General features: G+C 46.0%; 1 pseudogene; it reads right to left on the minus strand.

Moving 5' to 3' along the window:
- Nucleotides 1–482: 482 nt before the first annotated feature.
- The window catches only part of LOC129499262 (calcium load-activated calcium channel-like), a 54,467-nt pseudogene continuing 37,627 nt past the window's right edge, over nt 483–17,322 (minus strand).

Genomic DNA, 17,322 nt, shown 5'->3' on the forward strand with positions numbered 1-17,322 from the left:
TCCATTCCTCGCCCAAAGAATGAAAAGTCAGGACTTTAACGGGTACTTGTACACCCATATCATAACAGCATTATTCATAATAGCCAAGAGGTGGAAGCAATTCAAGTGTCCATCAATAGATGAATGGCTAAATAAAATTCGGTATATCCATACCATGGAATTTCATTCAGTTCATTATCTTTTTTGAAATAGCTAAAGTTTTGGCTTCTTTGGTCATATATTTGACTTGGAAACAATGTACAACAAATAGTTCCAATTAAGATATCACAAACTAAAATTTTCTTCCAGAATTCTAAATGCTCATGGAGAGCCAACTTCCATGGTACATGGCACACAGCATACACTTGAGAGTCAGCCCCACAGAAAATATTCATGTAAGCCAAACAAGAAAGATGCTATTTGTTTCTCATTACATAAACATCAGCTGAACTTATCTAACCAACAAACTTATTTTTTTAAATTAATCTGACTGAAAGTACTATCATGTTTTTGGGTGCCATTCTCATTAGAATCATATCCAAAAAGTCTAGAATAACTCAGAACTAGAAAGTAGCCCAAGCCCTAAGGCTGTCTATGGCCCCCGCTACAAAATAGTTGCCAGTATAATTTGAATGTTTAAAAAGAATGACGGGAATTACAGGGTTCTTCTTGATTTCAAGAGAACTTTCCAGAAGGAGGTGGAGGGCCAAGAAATCCACCTGCCTGCTTGGTGGCAGCATGTGAAGGGGCAAGACCAAGAATCTTCTGGATGTTCTGTCGAATTGACATGGTACAGAGAATATACAGAAAGATGAAGGAACAGTCTGTGGTATCATCCCCCAGCAGGTTTTGATGAGACAGTCCTTGGATATAGGAAAGGGGGGTGAAAGGGAGTTTTGCCACCACTCTACCATCAAATATAGAATTGAACATTCCCATTAGGGCAGTAAAGCAAAAGCCAGATGCAAACATGGATTTCATTCGGACCATGGATAGGTCCCCATTGTTATTTTTCAGTTCCTCTTCTTGCCTCTCTATTTTCTTTTTTGTTGTTGTTGACCAGCTGACTCTTTTATTGTTTCCTTCTTCTTTTCCAATTTTTTACTCTGTTTTTCCACTTTCTCTTTGAGTCTCTTGTACTTGTCTGTCCTGTAAACCAGGACCCACATTATACCCTTGGCTAGAAGAGCTGTGCACATGGAGATAAAAACAATGAGCAGGGTGTCCGCGAATATGGTGCTCATCTCACACTTTTCTCTCTGCACTCCCACCCGCCGGGGGGAAGCACTCTCGAGAGCCCGCAAAAAATTAAACGACAACGACTTCCCTAGATTTCTGGACCACCCTCATTCAGTCTTTAAAAGGAGGGAAACTCTGACTCATGCCACAACATGGATGAATCCTGAGGATGTCATGCTAAGTGAAATAAGCCAGTGACAGAGGGAAAAATACTGTAGGATTCCACTTATATGAGGTGTCTAGAGAAGTTGAGTTCATAGAAACAGAAGGCAGAATGGGGGCTGGGCTGCCAAGGGCTGGAGTAGGGATCAGGGGAAAAGGCAGAGACTAAAGCACACAGAGTTTTAGTTTTGCAAGATAAAAAGAGCTCTGGAGATGGAATGTGATGATGATTGCACAACAGTATGAACATACATATGCCACTCTACACTTAAACATGATTAAGATGGTAACTTTCATGATGTGTATTTTACCACAATTTAATTTTTTCAAAAAAAATTCTTAAGCACATCTGTAAAAACTTTCCCATATAAGGTGCCATCTCAGGTTCCAGGAATTGGGGCCTGATACTTTGGGGCCACCGTGCAGACCACTATATCCAGCTAGGAAGCTACTAGAGCTGTTCAGCGGAGACGTAACTGTGGCTTGGATTAGACACAGGCAGTGCAGCATGATTCTGGAGCTCCTAAGAGGTACAGCCAGTGGTGCTTGGGCAGAGGGAGAGAAGAGCCAAGCCTGGTCCCCCTCCACCTGGTTTCTGGCTGGGTGATGCACAGAACCCAGGAATGTTGAGAAAAGGACAATTAGGGGTGGGGGAAGCATCGAGATAAGTTTTACAGACATTTTCAGACACCAAGCAAAACTGGATCACTGAGCAGACTGCTGAAATCTTGAAACCCCACGCAAAGGTCTCTGCTGCAAATGGCTGGGAGAGAGCCTGGGGCATGCTGTCTGTCATTGGCATCCAGAGCCACAGAAAATAGTGACAGGGGACCCCTGTGCTGGTGCTGGCTCTGCTGCTTACTTATTCGATCCCCCTGGATCTGTTTGCAGCTCTGTAAAAGAAGAGGAAATAAATTGAACAAATCCCCATAGCACTATTCTTCATGCTTTACAAAGAGTAATGAATGTAATCCCCAGAAAAATCTCTGATGGGCGCTAATATTGTCATGTCCGTTTTATGGATGAGAAAACCAATGCGCAGAAAGGGTAAGTCATTTGCTCAAGAACACACAACCATGCTGAGTCAGCGTCTGGATTGGAACCCAAGCTCCAGATTTTGCACTCTTTGCCAATACTCTACATTGCCTCTCTTTTCTTGATGAAGCCCTCTCCCCAAACAAACTACAAAGCCAACAGCAAAGACCCCAATAATTAAATAAGTGGAAGTAAGTTGTTTATGGAAAATGGGTAGGTAACAGGTAATGGGCCAGATGATATTCCTGTTAACCACAAAGACAAGGAGCCCAGGGATTAAGACCCACTCCTTCCCTGTGGCCATTCACCTCAAGACAGCTGGCTGCTGAGGAAAGGTGCCTGAGGACCAGAAAGTGGCAGATAGTTTATAAGATCCCTTCCTAAAGCACCAGAGTTTCATGCCATCTGCCCAGTTACCTTTTGGGATGAGGGGGAAACCAGCAGGAATGGCAGCCATGTGGGCTAGTGCTGGGGAAGCAACCTGGGGAGTCTGTTAGTATGGAAGAAGATGAAAACAACTAGAATTGGGTGGAACCATGGCAGAGGAGGAATGTTGGGAGGAGTGAGTTCAGGCCTCAGGCCAAGGTAAGCATGGAAAGCCAGAGACAGAGGGTCAGGCATAGGTTGGGCAGACGGGAATGAGGAGAGTTGCAGCAAAGAGGCGAGGACCATGGTGATGCCCCAGCAAGGTGCTGGGTGTTTGTGCCTGCCCAAGATGGAAGCAGCGGGAAGGTCGGGCCACCCTGGCAGGCCAGGCTATGGTTGCTGAATGCAACACCCACTACCGTGACAGCAAGGCTATCTGGGTGAACCATCCACCTTCCCAATCCAAGTCTCACTCCAGGACCTCACACCATATTTCCATCAAGAGAGCTTGCATCCCAGAAGCCCCTCGAGAGAAGACAAATCAAGGGGAGGGAGGGATGCGGAGTCAGGTCACACTTCCCCCTGGGCTTGGAGGGGAAAGTCTTCATGAAATGAACTTTAGAACGACAACAGCAAAAATTGGCAAAGAAAGCTACAAACAGCTGAAATGAAATGCTGGTTTCCCAGGAGCAGCGGAGACCTTCGGTGCCAGTCCTTCGGTGACATTCATCCAGGTCAGACTCCACTGGATCTGGTCAGTGGCTTTCCCACTAAAGTTCCCAACATTGCTGAAGAACACAAAGTTTAAAGCTCTAACCAGAGCAAGGGCTTCTCACCCTGCAGAATACCCACTAAACGGATTTTGTATGGGTTTTTTTTTTTCCCACAGGGCAATAGGGGATGCCCAAGATTTGGTCCCTAAGCCAGAAAGGCTATGGGTGCCTCAAATAGAGCAGGGAGTTTTAGCGCAGTCCCCACGGGGACTCCGGGCGCCCACTTCACCCTGACGCTGCTGCACCCCCACCCCGCCCCGCCCCACCCCCTGCCCTCTCTTCTCCCTCCTCCTTCTTCAGCCCCTGTCTAGCAGCCCACCTGCCTCCTCTCACTCCCCCACGCACAGAGAGAGTTTGCCTCCAGGGACTTCCCATCAGTCTCACCCGAAAGTCAAGGCTCTCAGCTTTACTGTGCCTGAAATCTCTTGAGGGGTTTATCAAGGTCCCGCCCACGGAGCCGTGGGGGGTTGGGGGGAGCACCCAGGAATCTGCATGAACAAGCATCCCAAGTGATCCCGACACTTCTGGTTTGTTGCGTGGCCTAGAACCCCCTGCAGGGCAGACACCTTGCCTTACACCTGTCTCCGTGACCCCAGCACGCACACTCCCGCACCCGCTCCCGCTGACTGCGGGCACACTCGGGGTCCCAGCGCGGCAGGCCCCGCGGGAGGGACGCGGTCCTCTCTGCTCAATCAGCCCTGGAGCAGTGGGAGCCTGTGAAGACACGCATAATGACTATGTTGGAGTGCCTCGGAACACCTCGCCTGCTATCTGACAGCTTCCCATCCAGAAACCACACTGTACAGTAAAAAACAGAAAAAAGAAAGCCGTTAGACCCCAGTGAATGTTATTTTTAATGAAAGTGGTACATTTTGACTCACAATGTTGAAACCAGATTATAAATGAGTCATCAGTGAATCAACCACAAAGAGCCTTTGTGAAGGTGATTTACAGGAGGGCTCTGACGTCTGCTGTCCCTTTACACACTTTGCAAAGATGCTGTCAGGCTTGGAGCTGGTCTGGAGCATCTGTTGCCGCGTCAGCGCAAAAGGATGCTGTGTTGTCACCAGTGGGATTCCCCAGCCAGCCGGCACTGAGGTCCCACCCACAGAAGGAAGGCAGCCATCACTGAACAAAGCCTGTGGCTACATCATAGCTGCTGGCCTCCAGGTAGTGACGAGTAGCTGCTGGACAGAGTTCCTGGCCCTCTGTTCCTCCCATGATCCCAGACTCTTCCCTGATGCCCACACCCTTGCATCTGGTCTTCAAGAGGCAGCCCAGCATGAGGGCAGGAACGGGATTTTCGGGGGGAGAGACCTGGGCTTGAGTCCCGGGTCTAGTGGAGGGTCTGGCAATGGCCTCACTTGTCCTATTCTCTGAAATGGGAACATTATCACCTGCCTTGTGTCCCTCTCAGGAGTGTCGCAAGGCTGTCATGGGAACGTGCATGTGAAAGTGTTTTGAATACTATCACAGGCTATCCCAAGGTAAGTGGTCAGCAAAAGATGAAAAATCTGCTGTCTGAATGTGCTTTCAGCAATCAGCAGCCCCTGCCTGGGGCAGAAACAGGCCCCTAGGCAGAGCAGGGTGTGGTTAAATGCTCTGTACCTCCTACCCAGGAAGGAGATACTATTGCACATCTCTCCTCTTAGAAACAGGCCACGGAGGCCAGAGGGTAAATCTACACACAAGTATATCCCATCTTCCCAGCCAGAAGGGTGAATACCCAGTTGCAGCCCACGCAATCTAGAATACTGCCTGATGGCCACATTCCAAAGATAAAAGACTCTTCAGGACATCTCGGGGAATGCAGCACGACTCACCGCACCTGGTTGCCTGCTCAGAACTGCCTTCAGTGGAGCAGAAATCTGCAGCAAAGGAAATCCCCTGCCAACATCAGGCACAGGAAAGTCAGTCTGGCAGGACAGCAAACCGCTGACCAGCCCAGCAACCCAGAGCAGCCCGGTCAATGGCGAATACTGTGTCTGGATGGCAGAGTCTACCATAGGCAGAACTGTCGCTCACGGACAGTAACTACGCAGTAATGTTAGCTATTAAGTGTGTGACCAAAAAAAAGAAAAAAAAAATCCCCAAACCAGGTGAAGAACTCATCAACTTTGGAAACAAGAGAAAGAAGGCAGAAGAAAGGGGGAAAAAACAGAAATGCTTGGCAGAGCCAATGGAATCCCTCTTGTACACACCACAAATGCATGACCATTATCAGTGTTAAAGAAGAAAAAAAAAACAGGCTTTCAAAGTCAGACAGATCTGGACTTGAATGCCAGCTTTCCCCTTGCTGGTTCTGGGTCCTGGGAGAGGCCATCGGTTCTCCTGGGACCTCCATTTCTTCACTGGCCTCTCGACTCAAGATTGCTGTGAGGATTGAGCAGAATCACCTATGTGTTGTACCTGCGCGGTGTCTGGAACATAGTTAACACTCATAAATACTGGCTGCCTTCTGTGGGAGTTCACAAAATGTGACCACAAAACCTTCCTATCTTGGTAAGCATGCCCCCTGACAATGACTATCCAAGGCTACTCCTATCAAGAATTGCAGTCTGTTTCCTTTATCCCTAGAATCTGGGCTAGCCTGTGACCTGCTTTGATCAATAGAATTTGGCAGACATAACCATGTGTGACTTCCAAGGCTAGCCCTGGCAACTTCCACCTTTGCCTTCTTGAAATGCTACCCTTGGACCACCATGTAAGGAAGCTGGTATAACCTACTAGAAGAGGAGAGGCCTCATGGAGGAGAAGTGAGGCCCTCACTTGACTGTCAGCAGCAGCTGCCACATGGAATAGAGGCTATCCTGAGATGAATGTTGAGCCATGCTGAGCCTCTGGCTGGATGAAGCTACATGAGTGAGCCCAGGCAAAATCAGCAGAGAGACTTCCTAGCCAACCCATAAAATCATGAAAAATAATAAATCCATGTTGTGTTAAGTCACTGTGCCCTAGGCTGATTTATTATGCAGCAAATTCTCACTGAAACACCTTTCCTATCCCTACCTCCAAAATATTCTTTCTTGAGCGTTCTTGAATTTTCCCCTAGCCACACCTGGGAGATTATTCAATGAAAACAAACTGAGAATGTATGGGGAATAGGAGCTGTGATTAGCCCTTCATAAAGCATTTTCATATCTACCCATTACAATAATTCATCAATCAAACAATTAAGCAGCATCTACCAACCTACATTGATAATTAGCAAGTCTGCTTTTCTATCTTTAAAGTAGATCACAAATGCAGCTATTTACCTCTGTTCCACCACTGGCTCTTGCCTGAATAATGGCAGTAAGTCCTTCTAATTTGTCTCTCCCTTTGAATTCTCTCATTCTATACCTTGCTGGTCTCCACAGAGGGAATTTTGAAATGTATTCACTGATTCAACAAAAAATTTAGTTTTGACCAGAAACATCCACCTCCATGGAATTTATGTTCTACTTGACATTTTAAAACTTAATAACTAAATTAATACAAAGAACCTGGATGGCTCAGTTGGTTAAGCATCTAACTCTTGATTTTGACTCAGGTCATGATCTCAGGATCATGGGATTGACCCCCAAGTTGGCTTGGCACTCAGCATGGAGTCTGCCTAAGATGCACCCTTTCCCCCTCCCCCTCTCCCTGCTCCTGCTCCTGCTCTCTAAATATGTAAGTTAAATACAATCAAAACATTTAATAAGTAAATTAATAAATAAAAGATGTGGTAATAAGTGCTAATTAAAAAATGAAGAAGGAAAGGTCAGGGATAGGGCGAATAGGTAATGTTGGGAGGGGTTACAATTTTAGATCTGGTGGCCAGGGCAAGTTTTGATGAGACAGTGACATTTAAATAAAGGCCAATGGGAATAGCAAGTGTAAAGACCCTGAAGCAGAACCATTTCTGGTACACTTTAGAAACAATAAGGAGGACAGTGTGCCTGCAGTGTCACAAGCAAGGTGGAAAGTGGTATGAGATGAGTTCAGAAAGGTAACGGGGAAGAGAGGTGGAGACAGTCAGATTACATAGCACCTTATAAATCAATGTAAGGATTTAGGCTTTTGCTCTAGTGACACTGAGAGCCGCTAAAACATTTTTATTAAAGTGGTGAGAAGATCTGATATACATTTTAATAGCACCATTCTGGATACTGCATTGAATACAAATTGAAGATTCTGGGATGATATCATAAGTTTTGAATCTTCCCAAATTCCATCATGAAAAATAGCTAGCACCAGTAGTACAGAACAGCAAAACCAAAATTCATGAATCATATGTACCATAAAACTAACTGACAAAGCATCCCCAGGATCCCCAGAATATAAGTGGGTAGAGAAAAACCACCAACAGATACAAGACCTGAGTGATATTAACATCTGTACAAAAAGAAGCAGAGAGTCAGGGATCAGACCAACTTTAAATATCTCAGAATATCCAACAGGTACTCAACAGAAAACTAACAAAGACAATTGGAGAATGGCAGCCAACACTGGAAGGGTTTTGCCTACTTAAGTAAGTCATGGGTAAGTTCAAGGCATTTGCAGCACAAGTCTGGAAGGGGTAGACCTGTCTGAGTCAAAGGAAGAAAACAAATCAAAGGGCCATCTAAAAAGAGTAGGGGAAACAGAGCCTAGGGACCTCAGAAAGTAAGCCACTACATTCTTTTTTTTTAAGATTTATTTATTTATTTTAGAAATGGGGAGGGACAGAGAGGGAGAGAGAGAGAGACAGAGAGAGAATCTCCAGCAGACTCCTTGCTGAGTACAAATCTTGACACAGGGCTCAATCTCACAACCCTGAGATTATGACCTGAGCTGAAATCAAGAGTCGGATGCTTAACTGACTGAACCACTCAGGCTCCCCAAGTCACCACATTCTTGAACACTACATGAAAACAACAGAAGGAGAAATTCAAGAGCAGTGAAGTTAGAGGAGCCAAGCAGAACTACATCTTTGGCAAATTAAGAAAAACTATTTTCATATAAAAATTTTCAACACACAAAAAAGTAACATACCAAGTTATTCAGGAAGAAATATATAAGCTGTAGGATTACATTCCTACAGACTATAAAACATGCTCTAAAGACATGCCCACTAAACAAATGAAATTTACAACTTACTTCCCAAAAAACCTAAAGGAACAACATAAATCAGAGCTAGAAAAACTCAGGAGCAAAATGATAGAATTCAGAAGAGTACTAGAAAATTTTTAATCATATCAAAAATTAGATTAAATTAAAAAGAAGAATTGTGATGTTGTGGTATAATAAGAAATATACACTTGGTTGTCATCTCTAATTTCTGGCACAGAGTTCCTAAAACTTTTGTAATTTCCTGAGTGACAGGGCAAGAGAATTATCTTTTATTATTCACAATAAGCTTCTTTCACCTCCTGAGTTTATGCTAAGGAGGTGACTCTTGGTGGGCCCCTAGACAGTTTCAGGGTGAGGGCTGGTTGCCAGAGAAACCAGCTAAATGCCAACAATGTGATTAGAAGGTTGGAACTTTCTGCCCCACTGCCTGACTTCTGGGAAGGGGAGAGTGACTGGGGATTTCATCACCAATGGCCCATCTCTTAATAATTTGTGTCTATGTAACATAATCACCGTAAAAACCTAAGTGAAGGAATTCAGAGAGCTTCCAGGTTGGTGAACACATCCATGTTCCAGGAGGGTGGTGCACTACAAACTCAAGAACAGAAGTTCCTATGGTTGGGACCCTTCCAGGTCTTGCTCTATATACCTCTTCATCTGGCTATTAAGTGTTTCCTTTGGTCCCATGAGCTATTATACCAGATTATTTAATTTGGCGTCATGAATCCAGACATTTGTTGTAGCGGTGTTATCAAAAACAAATCACAGTAATAGTAAGAGTGCAGAAATTCAGCAGATAATGCCTTAAGAGAAATAGAAAAAAATGCAAAAGGAAAATGTTACATCAAAGGAAATGAAGAAATAATGAAAAGGGATTTGAGAGAAAGTAACAAAAATAGAAGGTAGGCAAAGAAGATCCAACATTTGTATAAAAGGAGTCCCTAAAAACAGAAAACCGAAACAAAGAACAGAACAAAAACTAAAAGCTACAATTCAAGAAAATTTTTCTGAAATTAATTAAAAAATTTGAAACTACATATATAAAGTCAAAATCAACCCCAAAATAAGTAATAGCAAAATATATTCTGGTAAATTTCTAGATCTCAAAGAAAAATATGGACATCTTGGACATCTAGGCATAAAGACCAAGCTACTAGGAAGGAAAAGAAAATCAGATTGTCATCAGACTTTCCAGCAGCATACTTTGTGTCAGGAGAATATATGGAAAGAAGGTGAGGATGAGAGCAGAGGGAGCCAATGGGAGCAGAACTAGTAGGATTTCATGATCCAACAGGGAAATGAAAAAAGAAAGGGGTCAAATGTGACCTGAGCAACTAGAAAGACAGAGTCACCATTTGACAATACTGAGTAGACAGTAGGAAGAGGAAGTTTGGGATAGGAAATAAACTAATAGTTCATACATATTACATTTTAAATACCTATTAACAATCTGTGAGAAGAGTTGAGTAGGAAGCCATGTAAAGAATCTGGAATTCAGAGCTGAGGGCTGGGTGAGAAATATATATTTATACCTTATTAGCATACAGAAGCTATTTGAAGTTATGAAACTGGATAAAGTCAGTGAGGGAGTGAGTACAGAGAATATTCCCCTGTTCCAAACCTCTTATTGGTTTACAATAAAACTCAGATCCTTTATCAAAGTCAGCAAAGTCCTTCATATGGCTCCCTCTCATTTTCTATCCCTCCCCCACCTCACTCTCTGAGCTTTAGGAACATAGGCCACCCTGCTCTCCCTTGAATGATCTCATTCCATCTTAGGGCCTTTGCACTTGCTGCTCCCAATAACCAGAATCTGTTTCCCCCAGAGGTGAGCCTTGCAAGTTCACACAAGTACAATTTCTACTTAGATGTCAGATCCTCAGAGAAGTCTTCTGACAAGCTATCCCAACTGTCTTCCCCCACCTACACCTGTCTCACTCTCTAACACCTTAATCTGCTTTATTTTTCCACCATTTTACAGGCTGCCTGTTCCAGTTTGTATCGCTGTATTAACAGATTACCCTAAATTTACTGGCTTAACACAACCATATTATTATGCACATGGATTGTGCGGGTTGGGAATTTGGACAGGACACAGAGAGGATGGCTTGTCTCTGCTCCACAATGTCTGGAAGACTCAAAGTCTGGGGGTGGTTTGACAGCTCGGGTTTAGAATCATCTGAATACTTGTTCACTCATGCATCTGGCATCTGGCTCAGCTAACTCAAAAGACTAGGATTTCAGACCAGAGGTCTACATGTGGCCTCTCCATGTGGCTTGGCTTCCTTGCAGCATGGCAGCCACAAGATAGGCAGGCTTCTTAGTTGGTCACAGAGATCCAAGAGCATTGTCTCAGCAAACAAGACAGAGCTTTATTGCAATCCAGCTTCAGAAGCTGTATGGTATCGCTTCCCCCATACTTTACTGGTCAAAGTGGTCTGAAGTCTGTCAACAGGAGGGGCATAGACTCTGTCCCTTAATGAGAAAGAAACTTTTTTTAAATGTTGAGACTATGTCCTGCCACATTGCCCGAGATAGATTCTCAATGTTGAACTATTCTCCCCAAGCCAGATGTCTGTCAGAAGAACTGACTCCTTAAAGTTCTTTTGTTGACCCAAAAATGTCTTGCTCTGTCAGCCTCCTGCCCCTAACTGAATTCTCAGCTGTTCCTCTATATATCAAGAAGTCTCACTTGATATAGGATACTAAGTCCACAAAATGGAGAACACGGTATCTCCCTCTTTACAGCTGGGCTGCTAAATCTGTCATTGGCCCCTCCCCCATGACGGATGGTCCATCTCCAATTTACAATCTGGTCCCTGTTAATCCTCTGTAACTTCTTGTCAGGACTCCTTAAAGGGATAAAATATTTTCCTGAACATTGCAACAACCGCAGAAACATAACAGAAGAGTTACTGAACAAGTTCACAGTGGCTTCTTCACAATGCCATTTGATTGAAAATAATTGGACAAGGAAAATTAATTCCAGACCGAACTGCATCATTATTTTTCTAAATGGAAAGAAATGCTCCTCCTTCCACCATCAAAGGCCCTAAAAATGCCACGAAGATTGTTGAATAACACTAACTTAAGACAGGAAACCAAGTGACTGGAAATCCAGCTGCCTCTGGTTTATTCATATTTACACCCACAGATTCACCCTTTTGCCTCATCGTGGTGGACCCAAGAGCTACAAGCGCCTAAGCACCTCGCACCAGAGTCAGGGAGCTTCAGACAGCACTGGCCAGCGAGAATATGTCTCCAGGTGAGGACTTGTGTGAAATAATGGCCCGGAAAGAGGCAGGGAGATCAAATAAAGCTCAGCAAAGGAAGAGAAGGACCAGACCCAAACCCAGACCCCACACACAGGCCAGGACATGACTTGGACTGTCTGGAAGCAGTTCCCAGACAGAAACCTCAGTGTGATGAATCAGTTTCCTTGGACATTGGGGGGATAAAGAGTCTGTCAGAGCATATTTATTCAAGGAAAGGCTGTGAGAATGAGTACAGGCCATGGTGGGGCAGGGAGTGTAGAGTATGTGGTGGGCGAAAGCCACCATGAATCCCCAGTCTAGACACTGAACCCATCATGCCCAGGAAGCAGCTAGCGACCTGAAAGAAAGGGCAGGTTTGGGAGAAGCCAATTGAGCCCAACTCTGAAATGACTGGTTGTGACAGCCGAGTCAGATACAGCTGATGAGCGTTGAAAAATCTCAGAGAGGAGGAAGCAGAGGTGATTTTGAGATGAATATTAATAGCCACTCAAGTCTTTTCTCTCCCATAAATCAAATTCCATTGTAAACAATGCCATTAAAAAATGTCTCCACCTCTAAAGAGCACCTTTCTGAGTATTAGAAGAAGGCTCCCTGACATGAGGCGACACAATTACACTGGGCATGAAAGCAGAATTTTGATGATTTGGGGTTACAGACCCATTTAGGCTGATGGCATGCCTCCCGTGCCCACACAAAAGACAGAAGGCCAACAGGTGGCCTGCGGTGGCCTATGTTATACACGTTTCATCTGATCGCCCAGCCCACCTCAATGGTAGACCTCAATCCTTCTCCTATGACCTGCACCGCAAAGGCCTGACACATGCCAGGCTGCCTCTGGCTGCAGAGACAGGCTCTGGGCTACTTTCCAGGGTTTTCACAATGAAGAAATAATGGCAACTCATACTTGCATCACACTTTCGTACTTAACGAGGCATTTTCATGTATTTTATCACAATTGATTCTCACAAAAACCATGTGAAGTCGGTGTGGCACAGTTTGGTCGGACACGCTACACACTGAGCCAGAAGCCTCTGTCTCTCCTTGCAGGAGAGGCATTTGGAGGGACAGAATACACTCCTTGGCTTTGCTGAAGACCAGGGCCTCCCCAGTCCTCCAAGAAAATAAACAAGTCTCTGTGGCCCACTTTGGTGGGCAAGAGGGACCACACAGCAGGGCTTTTGTGGAGGTCCTTCATGATGGGGAAGGTGTCATTCTCCAGGCCTTGGGGACTAGAGATGGTTGAGGGTCCCACAAGTTCTGAGGACAGTGCCAGTGGACAAGGAGCGCTGTGAGGGAGTCCTAGTCGGGGGGCTGGGTAGGACCAGAGGAGCCAAGCCTGGCACCAAGAAGGGGAGGCGATTTGCCCCAGTAGGAGCCCCATAGGACTGGAATGTGAGATCTTGTGCCTTTCTCTGGGTGGGATCAATATCCTGCCAGAGCTTCTAGTACCCCCAGCTCCATGCCAAATTGCTCAGCCACCCCACAATATCTCAGACACTTATGAGCCCCCAGCCAGATCTTGGAGCCCCCACGATGATAGCTCCTACTCCTTTTCTTTGGGTCCAGATGGGTGCTCTTGAGACCACCGCAAGCCAGGGACACCACCCCAAGCCAGTGAACACCACCTTTCTGCTGGGTTTTTCTTCATCATCACCATCACCATGATCATCACCATCATCTTTATTCCATCCTCACCAATAAGTTAAGGCCCAAAAAATTTGCCAAGATCTCATAGCTGGTGAGTGACAATGCTATCCCATGACTCAAAGGTCCTGATTATTTTATTCTATCATTGTCCTGCTGCAAAGATAAATAACGCCAACCAGTTTGTTCATTTCTGAAGTGAGGGAAGCCCTACACTCTCTCCATCACCGGCACCCCTGGCCCCATTGTTCCAGCCCTGGGGTCCTGACTGAGAGGCAGTCAGCACACTTGCTGCATTTCCCTACGGAATGAGCACCATCCCTCTGAACGCCCTTGGCCACCTCTCAGCAGTGTTTCCTAGGTCCCTGTCATGTGCCTGCCTTATAAGGTGAGAGGCCTCCTTCTCATAACAAAGGCTTTTTAATCCTGAACAAATGGAAAGGCTTTGCTTGGGAAGAGTCTTGGACAGACAGACACAGCTCATATAGAGCCATACAGACACCCAGGACGGCTGTGACCAGCCAGAAGAGCCCTCTTCTGTACTCTGCCTGCGAAAGTAACAGCTGCTCTGTGTGCCCCTGTCCAGGAAACTGGTGAACAACTCAGAAAATTCAGAGAAAAGCAACAAAGATGATTAATGAGCTAGAAAAAGCAAGTGATGGTCTTGGGGGAGCACGGTGGTGGAGCTGGATGGGTGGCACGCATGGATGGGGGGAGCTGGCCACAGAGAGAGAGAGAGAGAGAGAGAGAGAGAGAGAGAGAGAGAGAGAGAATGGACTATTCAGCTGGGCCCCAGGGAGTGTGAGCCCTAGAGGAGCAATGGGAGAGCAGAGAAAGATGTCAGCTGAATACCAGGAACAAATTCGTCATGCTGGGCACCCCTCAGAAGAGGGATAGAGAGAGCATTGCTTTGGCCTCCTCCTGGAAGACCAGACCCAAGTTCCTGGCAAGGCTGGGACAGACCCCAGGGCCCCAAAGAGCAACAGCTGGCTGTTTTCAGCCCCGTGGGGAGTTAGCATCTTTGGGCAGGGGTGGCTGGCAGCCGCTGACAAGCAGCCAGGCACCTCGACGTCTCCCGGGCCAGCTCTCCCTCCGCCCCCCAGCAGGCTCCAGCGCTCCTGTGAGCCCACGCCCCCTGTGCGGTCACCATGATTTATGGGATAATAGCCCTCCCCAACATCGACCCGGGACTTTGGGAACAAGTCTTCCTTTCTTGGTCCACTGAAGTCGCTGGAACCCATTAGTGAGGTTTCAGCCCTGTCCGTAAATCACGGCCTTTAGTCATGCAACATAGCTCTTAGACAACGCAGGGTGTTTGTTTTTCATTCCCTTAGACTGCGAAGCATATATGCAAACACTGGCCTGAAAGCAGCTTTTGTTCCTATTGTTCTTGCACACACAAACTCCCAATCTCCGCTCTTTTGCGGTGAGCTGCCAACGCCACAGGGCCCCTGGGTGGCTCAAGGTCCAGTGGATGGGAAAGGGGGTGGCCGAGAGGCTGCCACCAGGGACGGAGGCGGCTGGGACATCAGAAGACTGATGTACAGCCATCACCTGGGTCCCCGTGCAGGTGATTTCTGCAGAAGCCTCTGCCCCCAGACGCCCTGCCCTCCTCTCTGACACATCCTCCTCCACGGTTGCCGCTTCCACCTGCTGCCTTTTGTCACAGCCAGCCTTGGAAGTGTCTGCTCTGCACCAACCCAGAGCTCCCACCGACCCATCACACACCCTCCCCCTCAAGGGCTGGCTTTAAAACATCAGTAGGCACCAAGAGGAAGGGATTTCTCTTTCAACCTACACCAAACTTTCACACTTGACAATCCAAAAAAAGGGCTTGTGGGGACTCCCATCAGCATCCCTGGAGCTGACCCCCAGGGAGAGGCTCACTGTTGACCTGGGGGGTTGTGCTTAGTCAGAGACAGTAGCACCCAAGACCACAGGACTCCACTCTCACTCAGACTCCTCAGCCTGGCTCTTGAGAAATTTGTTCTATCTTGGAGAAGCCACTTAACCTCTCCTGAGGTCATTTCCCACAATTCAATGCAGAGGCAGAAGACGCAAATAATTCTGCATGAAGAGAATGTGCACGTATGTCCACCATTTCTATATATTCAACAAACATTTGTTCAATAGACACTTGTTTTCTGCCTAATTGGAGCACAGTATTGTGCAGATGATAAAACCCAAAGGCTTGGGGAATTGAAGAAATATGCCAAACAAGCATCGCATTGTGTTAAGTATCAACGCTGTTTCAAACCAGATCTATCCTCTCTCACTCCAAAGTCCTTGATTTTTTTTCAGTTATGTCCTATGCTCTAAAATTAGTCCAACAAAATGCTGTCTCCAGCCCTTGGACAGAACCCACTGTGGCCCAGTAATCATCTGAAGGTAACCACGCTTGTCAGAGCTCTCAGTGGCAAGTAGCTTAAGCAAAAAATACTCAAAAAATGAACGAACTACCCCACTACCAAGAAGTCTGGAAAAGGAATGTAATTATGGTGAGGCCCAGGCCTCAGGCAATGCTCTCAAGCACTCCCCTCTTCCTAGGCCCTGCTCTGTTTTATTATTCCATGTCATTTTTAGGCAGATTTTCCCACAGGCAGGAAAACAGCTACAATGACTTCACATTCTCACTGAGCCGCCCAGAGGAAAGAAGCTCCAGTTAAAGTCTTGGGTTGGGTCTCATGGAGCCAGTTTTGATCATTGTGCTCATCCCTGAACCACTCACTGTGTTTAGAGGTTGGAATATGCCAAATGGCCAGGACTAGACACATGAACCTAGGTCACACTGTTTATGGAAAAAGTGAGCCACAGACACAGCATAGGCCAAACAACCGAGGACCAATCAGTGGCCCTGAAGAAAAATTGCCAGGTGGAACTTTGGACAGGTGGCCAGCCCTGCCACTCCCCTGCCTCTTTCTCACTCCTTCCCCACCCGGGCACCACACCCTCTCTCACTACCCCGTTGCCTGCCAGCTCCCATCCGTCTTTCTCAGACAAGCTGCCTCCCATCTCCCTGGTCGGAGAGAAGAGACTTCCTTTGCATCCCCACTGAGTCTTGGGCTAGGCATGACCTCAGCCCTTCTCAGAGAGCCATCATCACCAGCTTACTTGCCTGTCTTCCCTACAGGACTAAGTTTCTTGAAGGTAAGACCATCTGACAGAATCCAGCAAAGCTCCTAGCACATATTAGGTTCTCAATACATGAATATAAGGGAAAGATGGAAGAAATAATTATGTGTAAAATCCATTGCTTATTTTAATATGAATTGTAGAAAAATGAATACTATCTTGAGTTTTCAAATATGGTTTTTCAGTAGAGATCTTCTTATAATAACCAAAACAAAGGAAGGCTTATTCCAAAAACTATTCAAATTTCAGCTTTGATATACTATTCCTCAAATGTCTTATTCAACTGGCACATTGAAAAGATAATAGCAAGAAGTGTTTGTGATTGGTGTACTAAAGACTAAATTGATCACATTAGGTTTACCTCATTTTGGTGTGAGACTTTCAAAAAGTAAACAAATGAAGACGTGTTTTAGATTGTGTCTCCAGGGCAGCCCTGGTGGCTCAGCAGTTTAGCGCCGCCTGCAGCCTAGGGTGTGATCCTAGAGACCCGGGATCAAGTCCCATGTCAGGCTCCCTGCATGAAGCCTGCTTCTCCCTCTGCCTGTGTCTCTGCCTCTCTCTCTCCTCTCTGTGTATTCTCATGAATAAATAAAATCTTAAAAAAAAATAGATTGTGTCTCCAGGGACACCTCGGTGGTTCA

This window comes from Nyctereutes procyonoides, unplaced genomic scaffold (genome assembly GCF_905146905.1).
Source record: "Nyctereutes procyonoides isolate TBG_1078 unplaced genomic scaffold, NYPRO_anot_genome, whole genome shotgun sequence".
In the NCBI taxonomy this organism is placed as follows: Eukaryota; Metazoa; Chordata; class Mammalia; order Carnivora; family Canidae; genus Nyctereutes; species Nyctereutes procyonoides.